This window comes from Corapipo altera, unplaced genomic scaffold (assembly GCF_003945725.1).
Source record: "Corapipo altera isolate COAL_440 unplaced genomic scaffold, ASM394572v1 61553, whole genome shotgun sequence".
Lineage (NCBI taxonomy): Eukaryota > Metazoa > Chordata > Aves > Passeriformes > Pipridae > Corapipo > Corapipo altera.
Window position 1 is genome coordinate 5,126,424 of NW_020884918.1, and position 12,643 is coordinate 5,139,066.

Consider the following 12,643-nt stretch of genomic DNA (forward strand, 5'->3'; position numbering starts at 1 on the left):
TTCCCATCCCCGTTCCCGCTCCCATTCCCATCCCTGCTCCCGTTCCGGTTCCCATCCCCGCTCCCGTTCCCTTTCCCATCCCTGTTCCCTTTCCCATCCCCGTTCCCGCTCCCATTCCCATCCCTGCTCCCGTTCCGGTTCCCATCCCCGCTCCCGTTCCCTTTCCCATCCCTGTTCCCTTTCCCATCCCCGTCCCCGCTCCCGCCGCCAGGGGTCGCTGTGGCCCGGTCGGGCTCCGCGCGGCGCTCTGGGCCCGGCGGGCGGAAGTGACGGCGCGGCGGCCCCGGTGACATTCCCGGCGCTTCCCGGCGCTTCCCGGAGCTCCCGCCGCTCCGCCCGCCCATGCCCCGGCCGCTGCCCCCGCCGGGGAGCCCTGGGGGGGCCCTGCCTCCAGCAGGTGAGTGCGGCCGGGGGGTTGGCCGAGCCCAGGAGGGTGGAGTGAGATGGGATGAAAAGGGGTGGGATGGGATGGGCGGTATCGGCCGCGCTCTGCTGGGAGCGGCGGGAGCGGCCCCGCATCCCCCGGGATGAGGGTAGGTGCCTGGGGGTGCTGGGTGCTGTGGGGATACGCCTGCTCCTAGCCTTGCTCCTTGTCCTAGCCCTAGCCCTGGTCCTGGTGCTGCTCCTGGTCCAGCCCCGCCACTGCTCTGCCCTGACCCAGCGGATGGAGATTCCCGGTGGAAAGCTCCCGGACCGCTTGGTCTTTCCCCGGGACTTTTGTAAAACAAAGTGCCTTTTTTTGCTTTTCTCCTTTTTTTTTTTTTTTCCCCCCCCGTAACGGTTTTTCAAGTCGTGTGAGCTGTTGGAGGAAAGAAACCCCCTTGGAATCACGACGGGTGTAACTGCCCCGAGGTTGCGCTTCTCTGGGGTTTTTGTTTTGTTGTTTCTTTTGGTTTTTGGTGGTGTATTCCATTGGTGGGAATTTCGATTTTTTTAATGTGGAAAGAAAGTTCAAGTTGCTCGCTGTGTATCTGTCCCGGGTTCCCCTTGAGCTCCTGACGTCTAATGGGTTGCAGATGTGGCTCTGAGCCACGCAGCCATCCGAGGGGAATATAGAACTTAACTGTGCTACTTGTTCTTTTTTAAGAGGGAAAAAAGGCAGCCTGGGCAGGCTTGTAATATTTTAACTATTTCCTCAGTTCCAGTACTGTAACTTTCTTTGCCTTGAGGTTATTGGACAACCACTTAAAAGGCTGCTTTTTAAAGACTTGGGGCTTTTTTTTTTTTCTTTTTTTAAGGCTTACCTTGCTTCCACCTTTGTTAAGTAGCATCTAGTTCTACTTATGTCTTAGCTTGTTAACAGTGGGACAGGGCCACTTGCCTGAAAGTTTGTAGGTACCTTGTTGAAACCACAACTGCGGTAACTTAGTTAAACAAGGTCGTGGTTACGACTAGTTGTGCACTTTAAACCAGCACAAAGTACCGAACAACACTTCAAAGGCTGAAAAAAACTTGTGTGTCAGGATGCTGTGGCATAAGTCAGTCCTGTTTGATTTTTTTTTTTTTTTTTGCACTGTCAAGTAATTCTAGCTTTTAAAAATGAATGAGTAAGTAAATCTTTGAACCCATGGGCATCTCTTTAAAAATGTAAAATTTCTTTTAATTCCCCCTCCCGCAGATTCTGTTTGGTTTTCACATCTCCTCTGGTACTTGTCAAGCATCACACCAAGTAATAGCTTCCCTTATGGGCAAGGACTACCCTATTTCCTCTTTCCAAGCTAAGAGTTTAAGTACAAACAGTAATAGCTCTCCCCTTGGAACAGCAAACAAATGCTAAATTTAAAATCTCTCTCTTAAAGTGTCTTAATGTTGCATAAGCCTTTTAAAAACGTGTTTGACCTTGAGATGAAAACCGAGTATGGTGCTCTTCTGAGGTCTCCATGGTGTGGTTCTCCTGCCCTAGTTAACACCTGTAATTGCTGTTCCTGTGGTACAAGAGCTGGAAGTCAGGCAGTCACAACAGCACAGCTTTCCCTGCTGCCCTGGAGGAGGGAAACGTGGCCTTTGAGGAGGGAAAAGGTTCTTAACAAGCTCTGAGGAGAACAGTAAGTTGCTTGTTATGTGTTTGCTAAACTCAGCCATCCCCTTCTATATATGTGTATGATACCAAAGCAGTGAGATGAAGTGTGGAGAACTCGTCTGTCCAGCAGCAGTAATTTTTAAGTATTCTGAGTATTTCTCACCTCTGCCGATTTAGAGCAGCCTGGTGCTGGCACAAGAAGCTCCAAGGGGGGTGGGGGTGGTTATGTGGCTACTGAAAGCTAATAAAACACAGCTTTTTGTAGTTCTGGCGTCCCAGTGACACTGGTGTTTTGTCTGGGGAACCAGGGGGAGGGACCCTGTGTGTGATGGAAGGCAGTACGTGAGCCTGAGCAGCTGCTTTTCGCCCTCCAGTGCGGGGATAGCAGTTCTGACTCATTTTTGAACACTTGAATTTGTAATTACACTCTGTCGACTGTTTCTGTTTGCTCTTCAGCCTAATTGCTGGTCAGCATCGTGAAGAGGTGGGATGAGAAATTCCTGAGAAATCAGGAAGAGGAGACGGCTGTGGCCTTACACACTCAGATGTGTGATGTGTGTGGCAGGGCAGCCTGGGCATCTCAGTGCACAGAGCCTTGGTGGGAATTACAGTCAGGATGCTTTAAACTGGGTCCTGCAGAGGGAGGGGGAAAGGGAAGGAACCTGAAGCCAACCACAAGGCAGTTGAGAACGGCCACAAGACACAACAGCAAGCCCTGCTCTGACTGATAAAGGAGAAATAGGAAGGATGTGTGGCTGCCTTGGACAAACGGGCACTGTGGAGGAGGTGGGGATTGATGAGGTAAGGTGAGATTGAACCAACAAAAAGAGATATGGAGTATCATGAGGGGCTTTGAACACTAAACAACAAGGAGATAAGTTGGTGTAAGCTGATCAGAGCAACAAGAAATAATTGCCTTGGCTGTCCTGGCACTCCCCCCCCATCTCCTTGATGTGTATTTGCCTTTGAAATGTAGGCTTCTTTGCGTGGATTCTGTTCACTTTTCTTCACTTTCTCTTGTATGTTATCACACCAACTGCCTCCTCCACCAAGGATGTATGTGCCACCTGTGACCCACCTGAATATCAACATCTCACTTAAACATCTGTTAATGAGATGGGAGTCTCTACGTACCACACAGTGAAAGCGGCTGCAGAACAAGTAATCCACCTGGCTGGTTACCCTCTGACCAAAATGCCACCATTATCTAGTGATATTAGAAGCTTTGCAGACATTTCCAAATGAGTAGTTAGTTTCAAGCAACCTTCGTGTTATTGTCTATAACATTTCAGAGTTAGTGTACTCATGGTACATTTTGACACAATTGGATTTGTGGTCAGTCTCAGCTTCTGCAGTTGACTCACTCAGAAAACTCTAAACATTGGCAGAAGCTGAGCAGCAGAGTTAATAACACATTTATTGGACCACAGTGAAAGATTTAAACACAATAGCTAGCAGTGTGTAACTTGCACCTCAGAACAAGCACTCTGGGAAAGAAGTAATAAAACTAGAAATTCATCTTTGCTCACTTGAACCTTATTAGCAGCAAATTGGGAACTGAAAATGAAACAGCACTGGGAGAGGGCATAGTGCTGGGAAGGAGCTCTGGGTTAAAGTTGTGTTATACAGTTGTGTTGATGCTCTGAGATGACCTGAGGTTTATGTGGAAAGGAAACAACTTTTGGTTTTCCAGAACCAAGATAAGTGTTCAGCACGTAAGTGGGAGTTCAGCCTTTAACTTTAGCACAGAACTGTTACCGATCCGTGGCAGCAGATATTATTGCAGGGAACTTGAACAACACAAATCAGCACAAAAATCATGCTTTCTTTCACATCTCTGTTCCACGTTTTTAATGCATACTACAGTTCTGAGTCTGTGTGTACAAATGTGGAATTCTAAGCAAAAAGAGAACTAGATGAAAGGCACTGTAAATGGAAATGTGCCTATAGTGTAAAAGTTAGCCTCTGCAGTTGCTTTCTCTAGCAGAGTTCGTCTTTGAGCTAAGCTGAGAGACTGATACCTTGTCACTTGCGTGGTGTTACTGCTTAAGGGTTAGAATTTAAAGGTATAGTTGTCTGTTCCCACTCGTTAGTTTTGCCTCTTCCTGTGTCTGACCAGCCTGAATGGAGCCTGTAGTGGTTCCTCCGTGGCCGTGAGTGGCTCCCTGCAGTTGGGGCACACGTGGATTAGTCATTCAGGACTGGAAATGAGATGTGGCTCCGTCGGGCAGGTTTTGCTGTTACGCTGTGTCAGATGCATTACTGACTGCTCAGGGAGGTCAAGTAACCTGCCCCTGGTCATGAGGTGAGTCAGCTTCAGATTCAGAATGATCCATGCTAATATCCCTTTTTATTTAAGAAGGTATTTAGGGGTTTTATATCAGTTTGACCATGTAGTCTGTCTGTCCAGTGCTCAGAAATTGATTGAAGTAGCAGAATAGAGTACAGGCTTCAGTCTTATCACACATTGTGATGTTTGCTCTCAAAGACTACTTAAAAGCTGTTATTACTCAATCTGACAACTCTTGAATCGTAAACAAAACACGTGGTCACTTTTTAATTAAACTCCAGTGTTTAGAGACTCTTTAAAGCCAGCACTTTTCTTTCAATATATGTGAATCATGGATTTGACATTATAGTGAGGCTTCTGTACTGTCCTTCACAATGCTCTTCTGCTTCAATGCTTCAAAATTTCTTGGAAATGAGCAGGAGGAGCCAGACCTCGATTGGATAAGTATTCCTCTTGCTACCTTTCTGCTCTGATGTCTTGTTCCGTGGTGCTTGATCATTAGCGTTTCACGACTTATTTTGAGAAGGCAGATCCAACATGGGTAGAGGCCAAGTGACTCACAGTAGCAGAGCTGGGAATAAGAAAGAGCCAGACTTTATAATGCCAGTTGTCTGCATGATGAAGCAATTACCATTTCAGTAATTTGTTTTTCATTGGGAATATTGCATTTCCATGGTACCGATGTGAGGTTGGTGCTGTGTGCTCCAACAGTGCTGTCAAACTTTCTGAAGCAAAAAGGAATGCTATGCTAGCCAGGTAAGGTTGAGACAGTGTTGTTCTCTTGTACTGAGGCTTTTACATCAGCTGGTAATTCTCCTGACTCCTCAGGTAGCTCTCCTGGTTCATGCATCTCTTGCCAGAAAGCCAGTTCTAAATAATCTGGCAATTTAGGGAAAAATGTTATTAAAGAGTAGCTCAGGGAAGCTGTGTACTAATTTGTAATTTGTGGTTGGGAATACAATGGTTTAGAGGCTGTCTCCTAATTAAGTAAGTTGGATGAAGTGTTGGTAGTCTGGAGCCTCACTGTGTTTGATTAGAGGTCTTTTGGAAATTCAGTTGTCATTGTGGGAAGGAGTGGGCTCGTGGGCAGCAGTGCCCATGAGCCCATTGCTGATAAATACAACTTGAGTTGTCAGTGGCCGTGGTTCCTCCAGAGCTGGTAACACTTACTGATGAGCACTATGCAGACTCTGTGAGGAGTCATAAAAAACCCCCCGTATTTCTTTGGGCATTATTTTTTAGAAAGCCTTTAAGGCAAAATTTCATTTTTCATGGTTCCACTTACTGTTATTAGTAAGTACTCTTAAAGGCAATTTATGGGCTTTTGATCTGCTCACTGTAAGAAATTGTTGAATACCATAAAACTAAGCTAAGGAAATCCACTGAATATCTTGCCAGAGCTCACTTCATAAGCCCTCAATAATTAGCTATAGACCTCACCTCAATTTTCCTTGTTTGTTTTACAGGAGGAAAATGTTTTTTCTACTTTTTAACATCTATAGTGGATTTCACTGTTTGTCTGTATGAAACTTGCCACCCTTCAGCAACAATAAGACTGTGCTGAATGAATGGAATGGGGTTGAATTAATACTTCACACTTGATGCTCTTTTTTCCATCTATCTCTGCCTTTTGCTGGGAAAGTTGTTTATATAGTTTGTCTGCTGTTGCTAAGGATTAGTTTTATGCTGAAGAAAGTTCTGCCAGCTGAGCCACTTTCTCCTAAACAGGAATAATAATGCAACAAATAATTTTGGGGTGTAAATGGTGTTTTTATTTTTGGATAAGTAAGTCATGTGGTTTTTTTCTGGGGGGGGGGAGGGGTGGTTGTGTGGTGTTCCTTTTTGTCTCCTGTCAGTACTTGCAGGCCACTGCTGAAAACTACCTTTTAATTTTCTTTTTCTCTTTTTGTAGCTGGTAACTTGGTATCCTGTTACATTCTGTTATTTAATTTCTGTAGTCAAATATATGCAAAGTTCTTCTATGTGTTGTGGGAAAGAAATGTCTGTTTCCTGGTCTGTCTGTTGTCCTCTTGAAGTCGAGCTCAGATTTCTTCTCCTTTGCCAGTTGGGAGCAAATACTGTAGAAAGTATCTGGTAGTAAAACCCACGTTAGAGGCATTATTCAAAACACACATGTAACTGGCTTTTGGCCTGGTCAGGTCTGTTGTTTTGAAATACCCAAAGCAGCTTCTGTTCATCTGTAGAACCAACCTGTGTTTGCTTCACACTGAGACCTGTGTCACGAATGCTTGCTTCTTTTAGGAGTGCTTTGGACACATAAAGGCTGTGCTATCAATTGTTAGCAATCTAGGGGGTGCTGAAATCAATCAGCACCTCTTGTTACTGGCCAAAAACAGGTCAAGTGTTTGGTGTCAAGAACAGCCCAACAGCAGTGGGTATCTTCCTGAAGAATTTCATCATTTGAATGCCACATGACTTTGCCTCTAGTGTATTGATACGATTTATTTTTCAGTGGTATACCTGCTGAGAATTCATGTTGCAATATTTAGATTATACTGCTAGCTTAGTAATTAAAGGAATTAATAATGTTAGTGGTTTTGTGGATGAGAAAATGACTTGAGATCAGGGTTTGTTGGGCTTGCAGCTCCTTTCTGTAGAATTTAGGCACGTCACCTGATCTTCAGCTGGCCAGACCATAAAATGGGTATGTTACTGCTCTATGCCAGGAAGATACTGCTCTAAGGCAAAGACATTCATTGGTATTGAATTAAAGTATTTGAAGCTTTAAAATTCCTGAGGGTCGGTTTTGTTTATTTCCCGTGGCAAAGATGCATAAAAAGGTCTGATCATAAAATATTTATAAACTGTAGAGTTACTTAGTATCTCATAACTCATCTTTGTTTAAATGGCTGTTGTAAATCCACAGCAAGTCTAGTTCAGTGACTTGAGCTCTTGAATGGCTGTGAGACAGGGGGAAATGCTGGAGAGTCACTAGGAAGTGCCCAGGAGACAGACCAGGAGGTGGTAGTGTTGGTTGGGTGGGCACCAGGGGCCCTGGAAAGGAACTTTACACAGAATTCAACAAAACAAGACAAACTTATCTCCTGAGAGCATCTCTTGTCCTGATGTCAAGGGTTGTGCAATTCTGGAGCACTGTTTGGCAAGACCTGGTGAATCCCCAGTGCTCTGCCTTGCTCCAGGCCCATGGCTGCTGCCTGCTGTGTAAGATTTCCTGCTGCCCCTCTGGATCCTGGCTCTGATCTCAGCCCAGGTGCAAGCTTTCCTCTGGGAGGTGGAGTTACCGGAGTTGGTGGGTGCTCACAGCCCCAGGGGAGGCAGGTCTGTCTCTTTTCAGTGGCAATGATCTGTGGGATGGATTAAAGGCTCCCTGCAGCCCATGTCCCATGGCACTCATTGCTGCCTCGAGGTTTCCAAACAGCACAAAAAGCAGGAGACATTTGTGCCTGTCCATGCTGGACTGGCTTTGATTTTTGTGGGAGACAGCACGAGCCCTTCTAGAATGAATCCCAGGGAAGTGGAGGAGTGAAGATGGTGAAATGGTGGAGTCACCATCCCAGGTATGGCACTGGAGGACATGGTTTAGTGGTGAATATGGTGGTGGTGCTGGGTTGAAAATTAGATTGGATGATCTTAGAGGTATTTTCCAGTCCTTGTGATCTTGGGAGTACTGCACTGCTGAGATGGATTTACTGCTTTGAAGTTACATTGCAGTTGTCCTGACCTGCCGTTTGGAGCTATTGGTGAATTACACACTGCTGATTATTTTCAGGGTATCTCAGATAAACTGTTCTTAAGATGTGCTCTGAAAATTAGGATTAATTTGCTGCTGTTATACTCAGGCAATTTAAGATATGGCTTTACTGTGAGCATTCTTGACCAAGGCAGAACAATAGACCAACATTGCTTGAGAAGAGGAGGCCTGTTTATACAGAGTGAGGAAGTACAGAATACATTTCCTACTAGTGATGGGAATGGATAGGTAAAGTGGAAAGATTAGTTAAACTCAGTATCTTAGCTAATACCTAGTATTAAACTCAGTATCAGTAGCTAATACCTAGCAGAGAGAAAAAGAAACAAACCAATGCTATCCTAGCATTGATTTCTGCCACTGGTTTTGTTGATAGAAAAAAATTAAAAGTCAGTCACTTGGAATAGGTAGTAGTAAAGATATGCCCCCTCTAACTTTTGGAGTAGAGAGCTTTGCAGTCTTTGAATTGCTGTGCCTGTGAGAAAAATGGGTTTGCTATGATAAAGAAGTGAGATTTTTTAGCAGGTCGAGTGCAGCTGGCCCAGTGCTTTTATCTGTGTGCAAGGACTGTGATTATTTTTGTTGTGGGATTCCAGTGCAGCTGTTGAATGTTTTGGGAAGCCTGTGTGCAGACTTGTGAACTAAACCATTAGCTGGTAGTTACCTTTCCTCTGAAAGAGACAGAATATGTGCATTAAACGTTACAATGCAAAACCCTGTATTTAAATGTGAAGTCTTGCTTCTTATTCAGGATGAAAAGTGTTTCTTTTCAAGATTACAAAGGATGCTCCGCAAAGCTTTGTATTAACACACAAATTTGTAATTTGTATTCAGTCTTGGATAATTTGTATATGCAGCCTGTTGAGCACCCAGTAGGTGCAGTCTATTTTTAACCTTCGTTTATTTATGCAAAACCAGTTGAAACAGAGCATTAATTTAATCCTTTCTTCTTTTATTTTCCACTGCAATTCTCTTACAGTGTCGGTTCAGAAGGGTCCTATTATTTGGGATTGCTACCAGGCCTGGTTTGTGAATCATCTGATAAAGAGCCAGCTCCACTCCCAGAAATGTGCCTTAGGTAGAATTGTATGCCAGTGAGTCAGCTTTAGGGCAGCATTTTCAAAGGAACGCTATATAAATTACACAGTATCCCTGTGGGGGTGGCACAGTGTTATGAAAAATCTGCTGTAGAGCATTGAGCACACACATCCACACAGAGCTGAGTCAACTGTCTTGAGCTAAACTGAGTGAGTGCTGGTCTCACTCCTCTTGTTTTAAGTGCGCGGGTACATGTGATGCTTACAAGAAAATAAAAAAAGAAAAAAAAGAATGTATGGTATCTTGGGGAGGAACTGAACAAGCTGAGAGGTCCAGAAAGCATTGGTACTTCTCCTACATTTGTCTGGACGCAGATCAGTCTTTTCTGATAGAGGTCTAATTATTTGGATGGATGCTGTGTTAGTTAATTAGAAATGGTTGCTGTCTGTCATAGGGTAATGGCTTTAAGCTGACAGAGGGCAGGTCTAGATGAGATATGAGAAAGAAATTCTTGACTGTGATAGTGGTGAGGTGCTGGCACAATTTGCCCTCAGAAACTGTGGCTGCCCCGTTCCCTGAAATGTCCAAGGCCAGGTTGGACGGGGCTTGGAGCAACCTGATCTAGAGGGAGGTGTCCCTGCCCATGGCAGGGGGTAGAACAAGATGATCCTTAAGGTCCCTTCCAACCAAAACCCTGTCTTCTCTGATATCTGTATGTGTTGTTTGTACTAGAATGTTGCTGGCGAGTTCACTGATTAATTCAGTGTCAGCTAATGGAAAACAAGGCGATTCAAGGAGGGGGAAAAAGGCACGACCAACACACAGCTACACCTGCATGGGTTTTGGTGAAGCTTTGCAAGTGGACAGGTTCATTATCACTTCTCATCTTCTGGGTTACATGTCCTTCTGTCAGAAGACAGAATAACTTTGTTTTTTGCCAAAAGCTTGTCCTGTATTATGAAGCTGACATGAACTGTGCTTTACAGTCAGCCCAGGCTGTGTGCTGCTTCTGTCCTTTCCTAACCCACCATCCCCAGACACACAGTCTGTCGAATTACCTTCAGAGTTCTTGACGAGCTTGCCTGTGTGTTTACATTTTTAAAAACAGTCATCTGTTTTACATAATTTTATTAGCCCATGTTGTATGCATTTGTCATTACCTCTTTCACACCTCTGATTTATTCCATCTGTGCTCATCTGTGTGAGATAATGTAATCCACTGGTGATGGAAATAATTGTTTATGTAAGAACAAGCCATCGTAGTATTTAATTTCATATAAATATCAAACATATATTCAGATTTAGATGAAAATAACTGACTTTTGTGGCATTGGAACTGTGAGCAGGAAGGATCTGGAAGGATCTCCAGTTAGGTATGTACTCTGAACAATTAGCTTGTATGCAGCAATACAGTTTAACTTTTCATTTATGTAGTCACACAAACCTAAAGAACATACATGATGTTATTTGCTGCAATAATAGAGGTACAGTTTCTCATTTTTTAAAAAAATTACAGCTTGCAAATAAATGGCAAGTGGTGAGAGGAGGTGGGTTGTCCAAATTGTTTTTTTTTCAGCACTAACTAAAATGGCACTAAAAGGCAATGTTCTGCTAGATAGCTTTTTTCATTTAAGCAATTGCTAGAATCAGCAGAAGAAGGTGATAAGCAGGGAAAAGAAGTGGTTTGTTGGACTCTGATTAAGAGGAAATGTTTTAGGAATAAACTAAAGTGATTTTAACAGCAGGGTGCTGTGAGAAATGTAGTACATGCAAAGTAAGAATCTGTCCTGTCCACAGCTTCTGTAAAAAAGAGCTGGTTTGCTTTGTACAAAATGGACATTCTTTATCATTAATCCATTCAAACAGCACCTGAAATGACAATGTTCAACTGAGGTTAAGGTGTCATGGTGTTTATTAAGTATTTCAGGCTGTTGGGAGATATTCCTTGTTCAGCTTAAATAAGCTGTAACTAGAATGAGGAACATTCTAACTGTTATTATATAATACTGTATGATTTGGTTTGTTGTTTGATTGGCCTGAGTAGCTGGACTCGATGGAGCCTTCAACCTCAGAGTTCACAGCAAGCTGTGAACTTAACACCTTGAGATGTTTTTCTGAAATGGAGTTGGTTTTCTTGGTAATCCTCCTACCAACTGATACAGAGCTGTGTTTTGTCTTTGGTGCATTTAGAACACTGATAACGCACCGATGTTTTAGTTGTTGCTCAGTGCTGACTACCTTGAGTCAAGGGCTGTTTTGGTTATATGTGCTCTGCCGGTGAGCGCCTGAAGCTCACACCAGAAGATCAGGAGACAGCAACCACCAACAAAAGCTGCAGCTCCACAGGGGTTGAACAGCCTGCCTGCATGGACGTGGACATGGATGTGGACATAAAGGAGGAAGACCCCAGACCAAAGAGGCCGAGAGGCGCAGACTGCGCGCCTGAGGGGCTGGTGCGTAAGTTGTGTAATTGCCTGGGGATTTCTTTGTTCAGGGTCCCTCTCCAGAGGCACCCACATCCAGCTGATCTGCTGCTCTGCAACTCTATTTCATTATTTTTATAATCTGATGCCTCTCTGCTGTGGGAAACCTGCCATCTTCAGTGTAACTCTTAGTGCAGTGGTATATATTACATGATAGTTGTTCTTTAGGAAGCTCCTGTCAGCTCTGGTTTTTTTCTGCTTTTAATCACTTTTTTTATCTACAAAAATGCCTTCCCAGAGCAAACACTGCTGTGAAGGGATTGCTCAGGACCCTCTCCTGTGTCTAGGCTGAACCTGTGAGTTCAGGGTGTGATGAGACAAAACAGCAGGTAGCTTTTCATCAGATTTGTGTTTTTCTAAAGGGATAGTTTCTGCTTACCCTCCCTTCTCGCCTTCCTGACGGGTGTGGCAGAAAATTTCACTTACTTTCTCATTTTGATTTCTACTGGCTTAGTTAAAGGAACCTACTCAAGAATGGGTTCTGGTGCAAAGGAGGGAATATGACTGTGCAGTCACAATTAGGTGGGAAAAGAGTAAGGGACAAAACTCATTCTTGTTAGTGGCAGCCAACTGCTGGAGAGGCTGGGCTACCTGACCTTCAAAATCCTTCTGGATTTCTTAACTGAACTCCGGATTTCCTTGTGTACAAATGATGTGCTTTTAGAAATGAGTCCACAATTTAAAAATGTTTTCCAGGTAGTGGTTTAATAATTTCTGCAAATCGGTGTGTTCTGTGTGTGACTGGAAAATAATGTATTTTCTGGTGGAGAAATCTAGCACAGAAGTTTTTACCGAATTGCCTTTTAAAATAATTGGTCTGGTATCTGTTGATTAGTGAAATAATGACATTTCCAATCAGTGTCTAATTAAGTATCCATCTGTGTCTGTAAGTGTCACAACTTATTCTTCAGTGCTTTGTTCTCATTGCAGTAAAAAAAATGGTCTCTCTCTAGCACCACCGTGAGATTACCTTTTCTAGTACTGTTGCAGGAAAAGTGAGTGGCAAGAAAGGAATGGGAGTTTTTTAATATAGTCTCTTCTTGCTGATCTATACATTTCTCAAGTAGAACTAAATAAGTACA

General features: G+C 43.7%; 1 protein-coding gene across 4 annotated transcripts in view; it reads left to right on the forward strand.

Annotated features, from left to right (window-relative positions):
• Positions 1 to 283: 283 nt before the first annotated feature.
• Positions 284 to 12,643, forward strand: part of CUNH18orf25 (chromosome unknown C18orf25 homolog) — a 46,497-nt gene continuing 34,137 nt past the window's right edge. For 2 of the 4 annotated variants that reach the window (XM_027656051.1, XM_027656054.1), the window contains exons 1-2: positions 284 to 397; positions 1,904 to 2,045. The gene's annotated coding sequence lies outside the window, so the exon portion shown is untranslated. Of the gene's footprint in view, positions 398 to 1,903; positions 2,046 to 4,302; positions 4,326 to 12,643 lie in introns of those variants that run through there. The other 2 variants (XM_027656052.1, XM_027656053.1) reach the window with 2 other exon arrangements.